Source organism: Somniosus microcephalus, chromosome 9, assembly GCF_052327205.1.
Source record: "Somniosus microcephalus isolate GS21.2 chromosome 9, FLI_Smic_1.0, whole genome shotgun sequence".
NCBI lineage: Eukaryota > Metazoa > Chordata > Chondrichthyes > Squaliformes > Somniosidae > Somniosus > Somniosus microcephalus.
The window spans coordinates 226616222-226634871 of NC_140995.1; the positions used below are offsets into that span (position 1 = coordinate 226616222).

The 18650-nt window shown below is 44.2% G+C and overlaps 1 long non-coding RNA gene across 1 annotated transcript; it reads left to right on the forward strand.

Annotated features, from left to right (window-relative positions):
• Positions 1–6600: 6600 nt before the first annotated feature.
• LOC147113097 (uncharacterized) lies at positions 6601–16658 on the forward strand. Its single transcript, XR_015079623.1, has 2 exons — positions 6601–10852; positions 15037–16658. It is a non-coding gene; the product is annotated as an uncharacterized LOC147113097 (long non-coding RNA).
• Positions 16659–18650: the final 1992 nt, after the last annotated feature.

Below are 18650 nucleotides of genomic sequence, written 5' to 3' on the forward strand. Positions count from 1 at the left end.
GAGGGTAGCTAATGTTACCCCAATATTTAAAAAGGGGGGTAGAGAGAAAGCAGGGAATTATAGACCAGTAAGCCTTACATCGGTTGTGGGCAAAATGCTAGAGTCCATTATTAAGGATAAAATAGCGGAGCACTTGACAAATGGGGAAAGGATCGGACAGAGTCAACATGGATTTACAAAGGGTAAATCGTGTTTGACTAATCTGCTGGAATTTTTTGAGGAAGTAACTGGTAAAATAGATGGGGGAGAGCCAGTGGATGTGGTGTACCTTGACTTCCAGAAAGCCTTCGATAAGGTTCCACACAAAAGATTATCATGCAAAATTAAGGCTCATGGGATTGGGGGCAAAGTATTAACGTGGATAGAGAACTGGCTGGCGGATAGAAAACAGAGAGTTGGAATAAACGGCTCGTTTTCGGAGTGGCAGGCAGTGACCAGCGGGGTGCCGCAAGGATCTGTCCTGGGACCCCAGCTGTTCACAATATATATAAATGATCTGGATCAGGGAATTGGATGCAATATTTCCAAATTCGCTGACGACACTAAACTAGGAGGAGGGGTGGGCTCTGATGAGGATGTCAGGAGGCTACAGTGCGATTTGGACAAGTTGGGGGAATGGGCGGATACGTGGCAGATGCACTATAATGTGGATAAATGCGAGGTTATCCACTTTGGGGGTAAAAACAGGAGGGTAGATTATTATCTAAATGGCAATAGATTGGGAGATGGGGAAGTGCAGAGGGACCTGGGTGTTCTTGTGCACCAGTCACTGAAGGAGAGCATGCAGGTGCAACAGGCGATTAAGAAGGCAAATGGTATGTTGGCCTTCATATCAAGGGGGTTCGAGTATAGGAATAGGGATACCTTACTACAGCTGTACAAGGTGCTGGTGAGACCGCATCTGGAGTATTGTGTACAGTTTTGGTCGCCCCATCTGCGGAAGGATGTTCTTGCCATGGAAAGAGTGCAACGGCGATTCACCAGGCTGATACCTGGAATGGCGGGAATGACCTACGAAGAGAGATTAAATAGTTTGGGCTTGTACTCACTGGAGTTTAGAAGATTGAGAGGGGATCTCATCGAAACATATAAAATTATGGCAGGCCTGGACAGGCTGAATTCAGAGAGAATGTTTCCAATGGCCGGGGAGCACAGAACCAGGGGCCACAGTCTAAAAATAGCGGGCAAATCATTTAAAACAGAGATGAGGAAGAATTTCTTCACTCAAAGAGTGGTGAGCCTGTGGAATTCCCTGCCACAGAGGGCTGTGAAGGCTAATTCAATAAATATTTTCAAGAGAGAATTGGATATATTTCTGAAGGCTAAGGGGATTAAGGGTTACGGAGAAAAGGCGAGGACGGGGTACTGAACTGGTAAGATCAGCTATGATCTCAGACGAAGATCAGCCATGATCTCATTGAATGGCGGAGCAGGCTCGAAGGGCCGAATGGCCTACTCCTGTTCCTACCTCTATGTTTCTATGTTTCTATGTTTCTATAACCTTGCTAAACTCGATGGGCGCGAAGACATACAAGCTCTTGAAGCATCTACTAGCACTAGCTAAACCGGCGGATCAGACTTTCGATGATATTGTGACTGTTCTGAAGGATCACTTGAACCCCACACCGTTGATGTTGGCGGAACGATTCAAATTCTATGCGAGAATGCAAAGGAAAGACGAAAGCAACGCAGAATGCTTGGTCGAACTGCGTAGACTAGCGAAACACTGCCAGTTTGGAGGGAATCTGACAGAGGCGTTGCGAGACAAATTCGTGTGCGGAATGTCGAAGGAAGAAACACAAAAACGACTGCTCGAAGAGAACGATCTTACACTTGAGAAGGCTGTCCTTATTGCTGCATCGAACGAAGCCGCAGCGAAAGGAACGGCGGAAATGCAGCTAAAGGCAGCGGCACTCAGGGTGCAGCAAATTACTTCGGGTACAACGAAATGCTATCGTTGTGGGAAGACAACACACGACCAGAACCAATGCTGGTTTAAAAACCAGGAATGTAGGAAATGTGGCAAGCTCGGTCACATCGCTAAGGTATGCCGGTCAGGAAAGAAGACCAACAATAATGAGTCACCACAAAAGAGGTACAGGAAGGTACATGAGGTGACTAGGAAGAGTCCGGAAGAACAGAATTCGGACTCACACTCCACTGCAAGGAACTGGATAGTCTGAGAATTCACAATGTGAGTAATGAAGCTGACCGACAAGCTATCTGGATCACACTACAGATTGCAAAAGTCCAAGTGAAAATGGAAGTGGACACCGGATCGGCGTTGACGGTCATGAATAAGCATGATTATAAAAAGTTATTCAAGCATATTCCCCTACAGGATACGGAACTAGTATTGAAGACATACACGGGGCACAAAGTATACCCCATCGGAAAGATAGAAGTCAAGGTGAGATACAAGGACAAAGAGCACCAAAGGATGGACCTGTATGTGTTGCCTGAGGGAGGTCCACCACTTCTGGGACGGGAGTGGATCAGGAAAATAAAGATAGACTGGCATTCACTAAACACCATGACGGTAGATTCCGGAAAGGAAGATGTCAAACCTGAACGGTTGTCCAGAATATTAGACGAAGCTAAAGAGGTATTCCAGCAAGGACTGGGAACACTGCGAGGAATTAAAGCAAAGGTTAAGATTGCAGAACATGCAAGCCCAAAATTTTTCAAAGCCAGATCGATACCTTACGCGATACGACCTGCTGTGGAGGCAGAACTGGAAGAACTTGAACGATCAGGGGTACTGTCAAAAGTGGACTGGAGTGAGTGGGCCACGCCCATTGTTCCCGTCATGAAGTCTTCACCAAGTAACAAGCCAGGGGGACCGGGGAAGGTCCGCATCTGCGGAGACTTCAAGATCACAGTGAATCCAGTGCTTCACACGGTACAATACCCGCTTCCGCGGATTGAAGATATCTTTGCTTCGTTGGCTGGAGGGAAACACTTCACCAAGATAGACCTGGCACAGGCATACTTACAAATGGAAGTCGAGGAAGAGTCGCGTCAGTACCTCACCATCAACACACACAGAGGCTTGTATCGTTATAATAGACTGGTTTTTGGGGTAGCTTCGGCTCCAGCAATTTGGCAGAGGGCCATGGAGCAGGTATTACAAGGAATTCCAAGCGCGCAGTGTTACTTAGACGATATCCTGATTACGGGAGAAGACGAGGAAGAACACCTCACAAATTTGAAACTGGTGCTCACTAGGTTGAAGGAATATGGCCTTCGAGTTAATCGCAAGAAATGTGAGTTCTTCCAAAAACGGATCTCGTACTGCGGTCATGTCATTGACCGAGAGGGGCTGCACAAGTCACCTGACAAGATAGAAGCTGTCGTGAAGGCCCCCGCTCCGGAAAACGTATCACAGTTAAGATCATTCTTGGGGTTGATTAATTATTATCACAAGTTTCTGCCGAATCTATCCACGGTGCTGCATCCGCTGAATGCTCTGTTGCGGAAAGAAGTACCATGGAAGTGGAGTGAAGAATGTAAAAAGGCCTTTCGCAGAAGCAAGGCGTTGATTACCTCTGAAGAAGTGTTGGCTCATTTCAACCCAACGTTACCTCTTCGTCTAGCTTGTGATGCTTCCCCCTATGGAATTGGAGCAGTACTTTCACACAAGTTACCAAATGGCTCGGAAAGGCCAGTGGCATTCGCGTCCCGATCATTGACCTCCGCGGAACGAAATTATGCTCAAATAGATAGGGAGGCCCTCAGCCTTGTGTGGGGCGTAAAGAAATTCAATCATTATCTGCAGGGCAAGAAGTTCACATTACTGACAGACCACCAGCCATTGGTGTCCATATTCAACCCTAACAAGGCCGTTTCCACCATGACAGCGCAAAGGTTACAGAGGTGGTCCGTGTTACTTGGGGCACACCAATATGACATTGAATACAAAAGGTCCAAACAGCATGGAAATGCTGATGGGTTATCGCGCTTGCCATTGCCGATAGTAGAAGAAGCGACTACAGTGGACCCGGTAGAGATGTTCCACTCATCCATAGTGGAATGTCTACCAGTAACAAATTCGATGATCGAAAACAAAACAAGAAATGACCCGACTCTCTCACGAGTCTATGATTTAACGGTGGAGGGATGGCCAGCACAGGGCGAACCAACGCTGCCAGCATTTTCGCAGAGAAAAGAACAGCTGTCAGTGTGTCGAGGAACCCTGATGTGTGGATCTAGAGTGGTGATTCCACCCAAACTTCAACAGAAGGTGTTAAAGGAGCTGCACGAGGGACATCTGGGTGGAGTGAAAATGAAGAACCTAGCAAGAGCGTTTGTGTGGTGGCCAGGCATTGATGGGGACATCGAAGAAATCACTAAGAGCTGTCTAGGATGCCAGAAGGTCCAAAACGCGCCACCACAGGCTCCTCTGCATCCATGGGAGTGGCCCTCATCTCCTTGGCAAAGGGTACACATCGACTTTGCTGGTCCATTTATGGACTCAATGTTTCTAATAGCGGTGGATGCACACTCCAAGTGGCCGGAGGTAATAAAGATGTCCACCACCACCACGGAAAAAACCATCACAGTGTTAAGGACCATGTTTGCTAGGAATGGGCTGCCGGAACAGATCTGTTCTGATAATGGACCGCAATTTGTGTCCGAAGAATTCAAGAAATTCTTAAAGAGCAATGGGGTTAAGCACTACACGTGAGCCCCATACCATCCCGCCTCCAATGGATTGGCTGAAAGGTTTGTCCAGACCTTCAAGAAGGCCATAAAGGCCATGGGTAATGAAGCCATTAACTTACAACATAAGGTGGATAGCTTCTTGTTGGCGTACAGGAATGCAACACATGCGGTCACAAATCAAACTCCCGCCATGATGTTTTTTAATAGACGACTAAGATGCCGGCTGGATTTGCTTAAGCCAAACGTCAGAAGGAACGTAGAGAACCGGCAATTCCAGGGCATGAATGAAAGGCCAACTAGATCTTTTCAGATAGGTCAACAAGTTTTGGCCCGGGACTACCGTACCGAGAAATGGCAGCCTGGAACTATTGGAAAAAGGCTAGGGCCGTTGATGTGTACGGTGGACATTGGGGACAGTATAATAAGGCGCCATGTTGACCAGATCATAGGGTCAGCCACAAATGGCCAACCTACTCCACCACCTTACACGGTTAATGTTGAGACAGAGATACCCAGAACACCTACCTCCGATCTGGTAATACTGGAATCAGATGAACCTGACACTGTCCTTCAAGCCGAATCGACCTTGCCAGAAGCACCTACTACCCCGCCGGAAGTTACGACACCACCGAGGCGTTATCCGGACAGAGTCCGGAAACCTCCAGAGAGACTGAATCTGTGAACTGTCTTGCATAAAGTTGTATATATGTTATAATGTATGTTTAATGGGGAATCAGTATGTTGTAAGCTAAAAAGGGAGGATTGTAGTGTATGTACCCGTCTACCTTTAAGAGAACTATTGTATGTAACCGTCCACCTTTAAGAGAGCTACTTTAGGTGTTGCACTACTTTGTTGGCTTCTGTATACTGTAATACCGACGGTGACCACACCGGTATATAAGTGCTGTGTCAGGAATTATTGGGCAGATTCGCCCTGACCTTCGAATAGTAAAGTCCTGTTTTAAGTTACTCTTGGAGTCTGTGTATTAATTAACTAAACAACCCACCGACTTTACAGTGTGGTTTCACCAAGGCCCTGTACAACTGCAGCAAGACATCCTTGCTCCTGTAGTCGAATCCTCTCGCTATGAAGGCCAATATACCATTTGCCTTCTTAACCGCCTGCTGCACCTGCAGGCTTACCTTCAGTGACTGGTGCACAAGGACACCCAGGTCTCATTGCACTTCCCCTTTTCCCAAACTATTGCCTTTCAGATAATAATCTGTCTTCCTGTTTTTGTCACCAAAGTGGATAACCTCGCATTTATCCACATTATACTGCATCTGCCATGCATCTGCCCAATCACCCAACCTGTCCAAATCATACTGGAGTTTCTCTGCATCCTCCTCACAGCACACACACCCACCCAGCTTTGTGTCGTTTGCAAACTTAGAGATATTACATCTAGTTCCCTCGTCTAGATCATCATTAATATATATTGTGAATAGCTGGGGTCCTAGCACCGATCCCTGCGGTCCCGCACTAGTCACTGCCTGCCACTTGGAAAAAGACCCGTTTATTCCAACTCTTTTCTTCCTGTCTGCCAACCAGTTCTCTATCCAAGTCAATACCTTACCCCCAATCCCATGTGCTTTAACTTTGCATGCCAATCTCTTATGCGGGACCTTATTGAAAGCCTTCTGAAAGTCCAAATACATCACATCCACTGGTTCTCCCTTATCTATTCTACCAGTTACATCCTCCAAAAATTCCAGTAGATTAGTCAAGCATGATTTACCTTTTGTAAATCCATGTTGACTTTGTCCGATCCTGTCACTGTTTTTCAAGTGCTCTGCTATTACATCTTTTATAATGGACTCTAGCATTTTCCCCACTACCGATGTCAGGCTTAATTCCCCGTTTTCTCTCTACCACCTTTTTTAAATAGTGGGGTTACATTAGATACCCTCCAATCCATGGGAACTATTCCAGAATCTATAGAATTTTGGAAGATGACCAGCAATGCATCTGCTATTTCCAGGGCCACTTCCTTTCGTACCCTAGGATGTAGATTATCAGGCCCTGGGGATTTATCGGCCTTCAATCCCGTCAATTTCCCGACGATTTCCTGGAGAGGCAGAAGACAAGAGGAGGCAAAGGTTGCAGCGTTCAGAGTTCATCAGTTTAAACACGAAAGAGGAATGGAGCTCTGGGAAGTTTTAGCATTCAGTTTGTCAGGCTGTTCCACAGCAAGTTTTAAAATACCATAAATTATTATTTTTATGAATTTCAAGCACATTAACATACCTTGTTGGCTGAGTTGGGGACACACTGTTCCTGCTTTAGGATCTTTGAATGCATCGACCTCAGTGAATCGCATCGAAAGCAAAAGACGTTAAGTTGTCAAGTTAATTACTGGCACAGTGAATTAACCTTCGTCACTAACCGAATCCTTAAATCACACTGCACTGCGATAGTGAGCGACATTTATTTTTCATAGGCACGTAGGAATTGCTAGAAATAAAACCAGAAAATGCTGGAAATACTCAGCAGGTTGGGCAGCATCTGTGGAGAGAGAAACAGAGTTAATGTTTCAGGTCGATGACCCTTCGTCAGAACTGGAAAAAGTAACAGATTTTTAAGCAAGAGTAGGGGCAGGCAGAGCGGGGGGGGGAGGAAAGAACAAAAGGGAAGGTCTGTGATAAGATAGAAGGCAGGAGAGATTAAGAGACAAAAGGGATGATGGTGCGAGGCAAAAGGAGATGGTAATGGGACAAGTTAAGAAACAAAAAATGACTCTAGATGAAGTGTAAATGGAAATGGCAGAATGATCAACAGCTGCCATGTGAGAGAGAGAGAGAAAAAAAGATAGGGGCCGAGGTTATGGTCTGAAATTGCTGAACTCGATATTCAGTCCAGAAGGCTGTAAAGTGCCTAACTGAAAGATGAGGTCCTGTTCCTCGAGCTTACATAGAAACATAGAAGATAGGAGCAGGAGTAGGCCATTCGGCCCCTCGAGCCTGCTCCGCCATTCAATGTGATCATGGCTGATCATCCAAATTCAGTACCCGGTCCCTGCTTTCTCCCCATACCTCTTGATCCCTTTAGCCTTAAGAAATATATCCAACTCCTTCTTGAATATATTTAATGAATTGGCCTCTACTGCCTTCTGTGGTAGAGAATTCCACAGGTTCACCACTATCTGGGTGAAGAAATTCCTCCTCATTTCTGTCCTAAATGGCATACCCTTTATCCTTAGACTGTGACCCCTGGTTCTGGACCCCCCGACCATCGGGAACATCCTTCCTGCATCTAGTCTGTCTAGTTCTGTCAGAATTTTATAAGTTTCAATGAGATCCCCTCTCATTCTTCTAAACTCCAGCGAGTACAAGCCCAATCGGCCCAATCTCTCCTCATATGTCATTCCTGCCATCCCAGGTATCAGCCTGCTGAATCTTCGCTGAACTCCTTCCATGGCACGAACATCCTTCCTCAGATAAGGCGACCAAAACTGCACACAATACTCAAGATGTGGTCTCACCAAGGCCCTGTACAACTGCAGCAAGACTGTACTCAAAGCCTCTCGCTATGAAGGCCAACATACCATTTGCCTTCTTAACCGCCTGCTGCACCTGCATGCTTACCTTCAGTGACTGGTGCACAAGGACACCCAGGTCTCGTTGAACTTCCCCTTCGCCCAATCTATTGCCATTCAGATAATAATCTGCCTTCCTGTTTTTGCCACCAAAGTGGATAACCTCACATTTATCCACATTATATTGCATCTGCCAAGCTTCTGCCCAATCACCCAACCTGTCCAAATCATCCTGGAGTTTCTCGGCACCCTCCTCACAGCACACATGCCCACCCAGCTTTGTGTTGTCTGCAAATTTGGAGATATTACATCTAGTTCCCTCGTCTAGATCATTAATATATATTGTGAATAACTGGGGTCCAAGGACCGATCTCTGCGGTACCCCACTAGTCACTGCCTGCCACTCGGAAAAAGTCCCGTTTATTCCAACTCTTTGCTTTCTGTCTGCCAACCAGTTTTCTATCCAAGTCAATACCTTGCCCCCAATCCCATGTGCCTTAACTTTACACGCTAACCTCTTATGCGGGACCTTATCAAAAGCCTTCTGAAAGTCCAAATATACCACATCCACTGGTTCTCCCTTATCTATTTTACCAGTTACATCCTCAAAAAATTCCAGTAGATTAGTCAAGCACGATTTACCTTTTGTAAATCCATGTTGACTTTGTCCGATCCTGTCACGGTTTTCCAAGTGCTCAGCTATTACATCCTTTATAATGGACTCTAGCAGTTTCCCCACTACCGATGTCCCCGTTTTCTCCCTACCACCTTTTTTGAATAGTGGGGTAACATTAGCTACCCTCCAATTCATGGGTACTGTTCCAGATTCCATTGAATGTTGGAAGATGACCAGCAATGCATCTACTATTTCTAGGGCCACTTCCTTAAGTACCCTAGGATGTAGATTATCAGGCCCTGGGGATTTATCGGCCTTCAGACCATCAATTTCCTTAACACCATTTCCTTACAAATACTAATTTCTTTCAGTTCCTCCCCTTCATCAGACCCTATGTTCCCCGACATCTCTGGGAGGTTATTTGTGTCCTCCTTTGTGAAGACAGAACCAAAATATGTATTTAATTGGTCTGCCATTTCTTTGTTACCCATTATAAATTCCCCTGATTCTGACTGCAAGGGACCTACGTTTGACTTCAGCAATCTTTTTCTCTTCACATATCTATAAAAGCTTTCACAGTCAGTTTTTATGTTCCCTGCAAGCAAATATTCTATTTTCCTCTTCTTAATTAATCCCTTTGTCCTCGTTTGTTGAATCCTAAACTGATCCCAATCCTCAGGTTTACTGCTTTTTCTGGCCAATTTATATGTTCTCTCCTTGGATCTTATGCTATCCCTAATTTTCCTTGTTAGCCATGGTTGAGTCACCTTTTTTGTTTTATTTTTATGCCATACTGGGATGAACAATTTCTGTAGTTCATCCATGCAGTCTTTGAATGCTTGCCATTGCCTATCCACCATCAACCCTTTGAGTGACATTCCCCAATCAATCCTACCCAACTCGCGCCTCAGACCATCATAGTTTCCTTTATTTAAATTAAGGACCCTAGTCTCTGAGTCAACTACTTCATTCTCCATCTTAATGAAGAATTCTATCATATTATGATTGCTCTGACCCAAGGGGCCTCGTACAACAAGATTGCTAATTAATTCTTTCTCATTACATAATACTGTGGAAGTACAGTTTCTCACTTAGACACAAAATGGCTTCCTAGGCACAGAATAAAAACTCAAATGGCCGACAGCATGATTCACTAATCAGTTTCAAGGGGTAGAGGCAATTTAGGAATGCTACATACGTACTCCTTAGCTGTGACAAGCTTAACAAGGAGCCTCGTTTACCAAACAAATAGCCAAGGACAGGATAAGGTAAACATCGGCCCACAGGCTCAGTTGGTACAGTGGGAGAACAGAAGGATCCCATAATGAAGGATTAATTAATCTTATCTCAAGGTATTTCTGTTCGTTATTCTAACGAAGCCTGGAATACGTTGTTCCAATAATTCGCAAGGTCTGTGCCTTTGTAATCAGGTATGATTCAATACTATGTCATGTGGCATAGAAAGCCTGTTTTGTTTCTGTACTGTATAAATATGTTACAAATTCTGTATTACTTTGAAGAGGTCTGATGTAGCCTTTGACTACACAACCCTTCCCTTGCAAGCAAATAAAGCCTGTCTTTGACGATACTTTGTGTTTAAGAGTCTTACTCGGGAGTCGAGACTTCGACAGTATTACTTGGAGGTTCCACCGAGATTGCTTGCTGCCTTTCGGTAAGTCACGGACAAGGACATCGTGAATCTCTAATGACAGATCCTGACTGACCACAGTGATGTTTTATCACATAAAAGGATTTCTCATTAGATATTGAATTGGTGTGGTCTGTTTCTTCCGACGGGAGTACTGCGATCAAGTTAAGACTCGTGTTTCAGATTTGAGTTGAATCCTGTAACTTTTGCTTCTTTTATTGTTGACCACTGAAAGGAGGAGAATCCTGACCACTCAGGTCTTTGAAAACAGAAAGTGTCGGGCAAAGAAGGCAAGAGGAAAGTCGACAGGGCTGAGTCCCAGACAGAAAGTTGACAGGGCTGAGTCCCAGACAGAAAGTCGACAGGGCTGAGTCCCAGACAGATAAGGTACCAAGTTAAAACTGCAGTATCAAGGGTGGGTCCCTTGAGCCGGGGCTGAGTCCCGCGGCAGAAAGTATCGTTTGAGAATTGTCACTGTAATTTTTTTAAGATCTGTATTATCAGGTCCAGGATTATTCTCCGTTGAGATACCTTCTACGAGGGTTCAAGCCCCTCGCATTAAAGCATAAGGATTTTATATGAACATAGAGGTTAAGAATTATCACAACCATTGTTTTCCGTTTTGTTCGTTGATTATTGACAACATTAAGACAGAAGACTCTCACATAAAGTATAAGTTAAATGTTAAGGACTCAGCTTGTAGTGGCGTACAACGCAAACTGAGAATTGACTATTTGTTTAGTTTAGAGTATAAGATAAATGTCTGAATATTTGGTCTGTTTGCCTGTTTGGGCAGCTGCATTACTTGTCATTTCTTTGACTGTTGTTATTACTTGTTATTTTTCATCACTTATGGTCCTTTGGACAGTCAGTAACAGTCGTAAGGGGGTAAGGGGTGAAACTTGTGATCTAGAAGAAGAGAGCCTAGTTAAAAAAAAGCATACAAACTAAGATGGGAGCTGCACAGAGCAAGATCCCAGAAAAAAAAGGAACTCCCGCTTCTTATGTCTTTACCTACCATGGTCAGATATCTACAAATGATTTACCTAAGTGGGCTAAATGGACAAAGAAAGACAGACACCCTTTCCCCTTGGATGGTACATTTAATCTAGATAGAATCACGTGTCTAGAAAACTGCCTAGCAGGCAGAGACCCAAGGAGAAGGGGTGCAAAGTCAGTAAATTGGTCTGCCTTCTCAGATTGGAAAAGGGAAGCAGAAAAACGTAAGGAACGCAGCATATTAGCTAGTAAAATTGAGAACAAAAATAAGAAAAGAGATCTAATGAATAAATTGATTAAACAAGAAAAGGTTACGCTAATGCCTTTAAGACAAAACCCGAAGCCTACCGCTCCTCCCTGTGAATATCCTCCCATGCCCACGACTCATTCCAGTGATGACGAGGATCAGGGATGGTTCAGAAGACCAGCCCCGCCTCCTGAATACGAAGTGCAACAACAAGGCGCAGCAGGTGGTGAATCACCCGACCCCAGTGCTGTAAGTCAGGAGAATATAATCAACGCTAGATAAGATAATTGAGACAACTCAGAAAAGGGATGAAGACGTTGAGGATTATATAGAAAGAATGGAAGCAATTATGGGACAGCATTCGGGTATGACAAAAGAAAATTATCAAATCCCTTTAATTAACGCCCTTGTAAACGGCCTCAGAACAGAACTTAAGGAACCGTTGACTTTAGTTTGCCTTGACTGGAGACATAAAACCATTCCTGAATTGACACAAATCTTGAAAGGAATACAGGAAAGGAATAAAGATCAAAAGAGTAACATTTCTTTGTTAATGGAGCAGGCAGCTTCTCCAGCCCCGACCGCCCAGACTACCATTTATTATCAGGGCCACTACAGAGGACGAGGCAGAGGGTATGACAGAGGCGGATTTAGAGGAAATAGTAGAGGAGGGACTGGCAGAGGCCAGTGGAACGGAAGAGGCGCAAACTCTCCGTGTTTTAACTGTGGTCAGGTCGGACACTGGAAGTCCAATTGCCCGTTCCCCAAACAGCAAAATCAAGGCTGGGGAGGTGCCCCAGTAAATACAAATACCCAAACCCAGGTTCACACTCGTCCACAAGCAGGCTTTACAACAGGGGATCCTTGGGGAGGTCAGATTATGGAAGGACAATTCGGACCCCCAGGGCAAAATTATTCAGCATGACATGGAGAAACGGCCCCGAACAATACCCACACTCTCCAATTACCACTAGTATCGCTAAATTCTAGAGATGAGCCATATCTATCCATAAATATGCAAGGCAAGAAAGTCCCTTTTCTCGTCGACACAGGAGCCACAACCTCACTATTGACAAAACAATACGCTACAGGAATTCCATGCACTGACAAGGATGTTACCTGCATAGGACTTTCTGGTGTCTCACAGACTCTGACATGGTCACAACCGTTACAAATACGAGCAGATAATTTTTCTGGCCAACATGCTTTTTTGTTATCAGACGACGCCCCCGTGAACCTTTTAGGGAGAGACTTGTTGTGCAAAATGCAGACAACAATAATTTGTTCAGAAAAGGGACTGCAGATACACGTTCCGACCGATAGATGTACTATGTGCCTTTTACAAGAATGCTCCCCTCCCATTGTCTACCAGTGGGCAAATGAAAACCAAGAAATAAGCCATAAACTAATGATAATTGTAGGAGCACTACACCGTGCCTCAAGAACAGTCTCAGAGTACCAGAAGGATTTGAAATTAGACAGCTGGCACATGAATCTGCATTGCACTGCCTTTTATGAAGGCACGAGAAAAGACACGACTATAAAAGACAGTTACTCAATTGGATCCCGTTGCATGCGGCCTGCCTGGATGCCTGCCAATTCTAGCTGCTGCCTATTACGCTGTACAACAGGCTCAAGGCATCACGCTTAATCACCGAACCGTTTTGTTTGTACCACATTCAGTGGAAGTACTGTTATCAAAATACGCCACTCAGCATCTAACATCAGCCCGTAGCAGCAAATATGAGGTTGCACTGTTGTCCAACTCCAATCTCCTAACTCAAAGATGTTCAGTTTTGAATCCAGCCACGCTGCTACCAACAGAAGAAGACGGAATCCCGCACTGCTGTGACACGGTTACCCAATTAGCTACCAAGGCCCGAACAGATCTATCTGAAACTCCTATTCCTAATAGTGACTTGGTATTCTACGTAGATGGATCGGTCCTTAGGGGTGACAAGGGATCACCTAGGGCTGGGTATGCTGTTTCAGATGATCATTCAGTTATGGAAGCGCTCTCACTACCTCAGTCATTTTCAGCGCAACAAGCAGAACTCTTCGCTCTTACCAGAGCTTGTATATTGGCTACTGATCAAACTGTTAACATTTATACCGACTCCAGGTATGCTTTTGGAGTTGCTCGCGATTATGGACAGATCTGGAAATTAAGGGGGTTTCTAACTTCCTCAGGATCAACTATTAAGAATGCTGAGCAAATCAATAATCTTTTAAAGGCTCTAGTGTGCCCCACTAAGATTTCAGTTATTAAATGTCAGGCTCATACAGGTAGTCAGGATCAGATATCCCTGGGTAACGAGCGATCAGATAGAGCTGCTAAATCAGCCGCTCTGTCAGGTACAGGGCCACTGGTCTCAGTCTTTGTTTTGCGTCAACAAAAATCAGATAATGACCCACCTTCTATTAATGATGTTTTAGCCTTTCAGTCACAGGCTAACTCGGACGAAGTGTTAAGTTGGGCAAGGGATTCTTGCTTTAAAACGCCTGAAGGGGTATGGGTTCACCATGACGGCCGCATGGTGGCTCCAAAGCCTTTACTTCCATGGATTACCCGATGCGTTCATGTTTTCACGCATGCAGGCAAAGGGGGGATGGCAGACTATATTAATCAAACATGGTATGCACCAGGTATTTCGGCAAATGCAAAACAAATTAGTGAAAGGTGCACCATTTGCCAGGAAATGAATCCAGGCAAGACACAGAAAGTACAGGCTGCCTCCCACCCGAATCCATCAGGCCCTTTTGTAAATTTGCAAATAGATTTTATTGAATTATCTCCATGTTTAGGATTTAAGTATGTGTTAGTAATTATAGATATGTTTTCAAGATGGGTCGAAGCTTTCCCATGTAAAAAGAATGATGCTGTAACAGTAACAAAGTGCTTGTTAAAAGAAATCATACCAAGGTTTGGAATACCTATGCAGCTTTCAAGCGACAGAGGATCGCACTTCACTGGAGCAATTATAAAAGAACTATGTAAAGCTTTGCAGATTAACCAGCATTTTCACTGCAGTTATCATCCACAATCCGCAGGACTGGTGGAAAGACATAACGGAGTCCTGAAGAATAAACTTTCTAAACTTTGCAATGAAACTGGATTTAAATGGGTCGAACTATTATCCTTAGCATTGATGATAATGCGAGCAGCAACTAACAGGACAAATGGACTGTCGCCACATGAGATTGTTATGGGACGACCCCTAAGACTGCCATTTTTGGCACCATTTACGGTGAAACAAATGGACATTCATAAAATGGACGAGGCTATGCTAAACTATTGCATCGCATTAACTAAATGTATTTCCAGCTTTCACCAACAGGTAAAGGAAGCTCAAACGAGTCCAGCAGAGGGAAAGTGCCACGACTTGGAACCTGGAGATGACGTCTACGTGAAGGTTTTTAAAAGGAAGAACGGTCTGCAACCACGCTTCGAAGGACCATATCAAGTGCTTCTGACTACAAACACAGCCGGAAAGATCTTCCTGGATTCACGCATCCCACTGCAAGAAGGCACCGAATAGAGACAATTGAATTTTGAAAGACTCTAACAATGAAGACGTTACTTATATTTTGTATACTAATCGGACTACTGAGTCTAATATGCCAAGGAGATGGGGAAAGATCCCGAAAGAAACGAGAATTACACGTGAATACTTTTTTGTACATGTCTTACGAATATGCTAGACGCAGTAAGTCGGTATGAAAACCCAAAGAACCAAGGCTGGGCTGACTGGATATTGGGAGGATGGCTGGGATCAGTAGGACAAATATTATTGCATGGACTGGTAGTAGTAATAGCCCTGATTGTATGCATTGCTCTGTTTGTCACAACGATTAAGTGTTGTTGCAATAGGTTAGGCAAGGCAGTCTTGCCTGCAATGAATATGATGATACAGAGAGAAGTAAAGTCAGTAGAGGAAAAGAATGGTCCCCTAGATGAGGAACTGAGATGATTGAATAAAATACAATTATAAGGATTAGAAGACTTAGACAAAATATATACATATATATTCCACATGCTCTCCTCTTTCTGTAAAACATATTTTTCCACTCAAATGAGAACTGCAGGCTAATATAAGCTGCAGGAAAATTAGAACTGCAGGCTAATATAAGCTGCAGGGAAATTAGAACACTGCAGGCTAACATAAGCTGCAGAACTATACAAAGACATAAACCTGAAATCAAATCAAACATAATTAAACCCTACAAGAACACACGCCCAAACACTAAGAATAGACAGAGAAGAAAGACAATCTTAGACAAGGTCAACCATCAATACAGGTAAATCCCGGGGATGGTTCAAAACGGCATAGAAGTCGGTATCCTCGGCTAAAATCTAAATTTGGTATGAGGACCGATAGGAAGAGGTTAATTTCAGTTATGTTGTCCTAGTAAGGACAAAAGGGAAGAATGTGGAAGTACAGTTTCTCACTTAGACACAAAATGGCTTCCTAGGCACAGAATAAAAACTCAAATGGCCGACAGCATGATTCACTAATCAGTTTCAAGGGGTAGAGGCAATTTAGGAATGCTACATACATACTCCTTATCTGTGACAAGCTTAACAAGGAGCCTCGTTTACCAAACAAATAGCCAAGGACAGGATAAGGTGAACATCGGCCCACAGGCTCAGTTGGTACAGTGGGAGAACAGAAGGATCCCATAATAAAGGATTAATTAATCTTATCTCAAGGTATTTCTGTTCGTTATTCTAACGAAGCCTGGAATACGTTGTTCCAATAATTCGCAAGGTCTGTGCCTTTGTAATCAGGTATGATTCAATACTATGTCATGTGGCATAGAAAGCCTGTTTTGTTTCTGTACTGTATAAATATGTTACAAATTCTGTATTACTTTGAAGAGGTCTGATGTAGCCTTTGACTACACAACCCTTCCCTTGCAAGCAAATAAAGCCTGTCTTTGACGATACTTTGTGTTTAAGAGTCTTACTCGGGAGTCGAGACTTCGACAATACCCAGTCTAAGATGGCCTGATCTCTGGTTGGTTCCTCGACATATTGGTCCAGGAAACCATCCCGTATACACTCCAGGAATTCCTTCTCCACAGTATTGTTACTAATTTGGTTAGCCCAATCTATATGTAGATTAAAGTCACCCATGATGACTGCTGTGCCCTTATTGCACGCTCCTCTAATTTCCCTTTTAATGCCATCCCCAACCTCCGCATTACTGTTTGGAGGTCTATATACCACTCCCGCTAACATTTTCTGCCCCTTGGTATTTCTCAGTTCTACCCATACAAATTCCACATCATCAGATCTAATATCCTTCCTTACAATTGTGTTAATCCCTTCTTTAACCAGCAATGCTACCCCACCTCCCTTTCCTTTTTGCCTATCTTTCCTGAATATTGAATACCCCTGGATGTTGAGTTCCCAATCTTGGCCACCCTGGAGCCATGTTTGCGTAATCCCAATCAAATCATATTCGTTTACCTCTATTTGTGCAGCTAATTCATCCACCTTATTCCGAATGCTCCTTGCATTAAGACACAAAGTCTTCAGGCTTGTTTTTTTAACGCTCTTAGACCTATTAGAATTATTATTTACTGTGGCCATGTTTGATTTAAACCGTTGATTTCTCTGACTGCCACTTTTGTTTTTCTCCTTCCTATCTTTTGCTTTTATCCTTGTTTCCCTTTCCTCTGTCCCCCTGTTCAGGTTCCCAACCCCCTGCCAATTTGGTTTAAACCCTCCCCCAGAGCACTAGCAAACACTCCCCCTAGGGCATCGGCCCTGCCCAGGTGCAAACCGTCCAGTTTGAACTGGTCCCACCTCCCCCAGAACCGGATCCAATGTCCCAGGAATTTGAATCCCTCCCCCCTGCACCATTCCTCTAGCCACGTATTCATCTGAAATATCTTTCTATTTCTACTCTGACTAGCATGTGGCACTGGTAGCAATCCTGAGATTACTACCTTTGAGGTCCTATTTTCTAATTTACCTCCTAACTCCCTATATTCAGCTTTTAGGACCTCATCCCGTTTTTTACCTATATCTTACCTATATTTTACCTTACGTTGCTAGATGTAGGTTTAGGAGGTGTTTAGAGGGACTAGGCTCCAAAGTGTTAAACGACCCAAACTATTGCTGGAACTGCTGTTCCGCAATATACACTGCTTTTCAAAAGAAAGGCTTGAGCATCTTTCACGGCCACCCGACGTCCCAAAGCGCTTTACAGCCAATTAAGTACTTTTGGAGTGTAATCACTGTTGTAATGTAGGAAACGCTGCAGCCAATTTGCACACAGCAAGCTCCCACAAACAGCAATGTGATATTGACCAGATAATCTGTTTTAGTGATATTGATTGAGGGATAAATATTGGCCAGGACACCAGGGAGAACTTCACTGCTTTTCTTCGAATAGTGCCAAGGGATCTCTTACGTCTGCCTGAGGTGGCAGGCATGGCCTCGGTTTAACACCTCATCCAAAATACAGCGCCTCCGACAGTGCAGCACTCCCTCAGTACTACACTGGAGCGTCAGCCTAGATCTTTGTACTCAAGTCTCTGGAGTGGGACTTGAACCCACGACCTTCTGACTCAGAGGCGAGAGCGCTACCCACTGAGGAACATCTGACACTCATACTAACTGACTGCAGGTTCAGCATAAATAACTGATCACAAGCATCTTGTTATTGCAAACTAATTGTTATTGCAAACTGAGGGACGGAAGATCGGTTTGAGACTTGAAGCTGTCTATATCGTTATCTCTCCTCTCTGACTGCTGGTATGCGTACTAAGAACTCTTGCTATTTGTTGAAATATAATCTCCCAATCCCACAACCTCTACCACCTAGAATGACAAGGGCAGCAGGCGCATGGGATCACCACCGCCTCCAAGTTCCCCTCCAAGTCACACAGCATCCTAACTTGGAAATATATCGCCGTTCCTTCATCGTC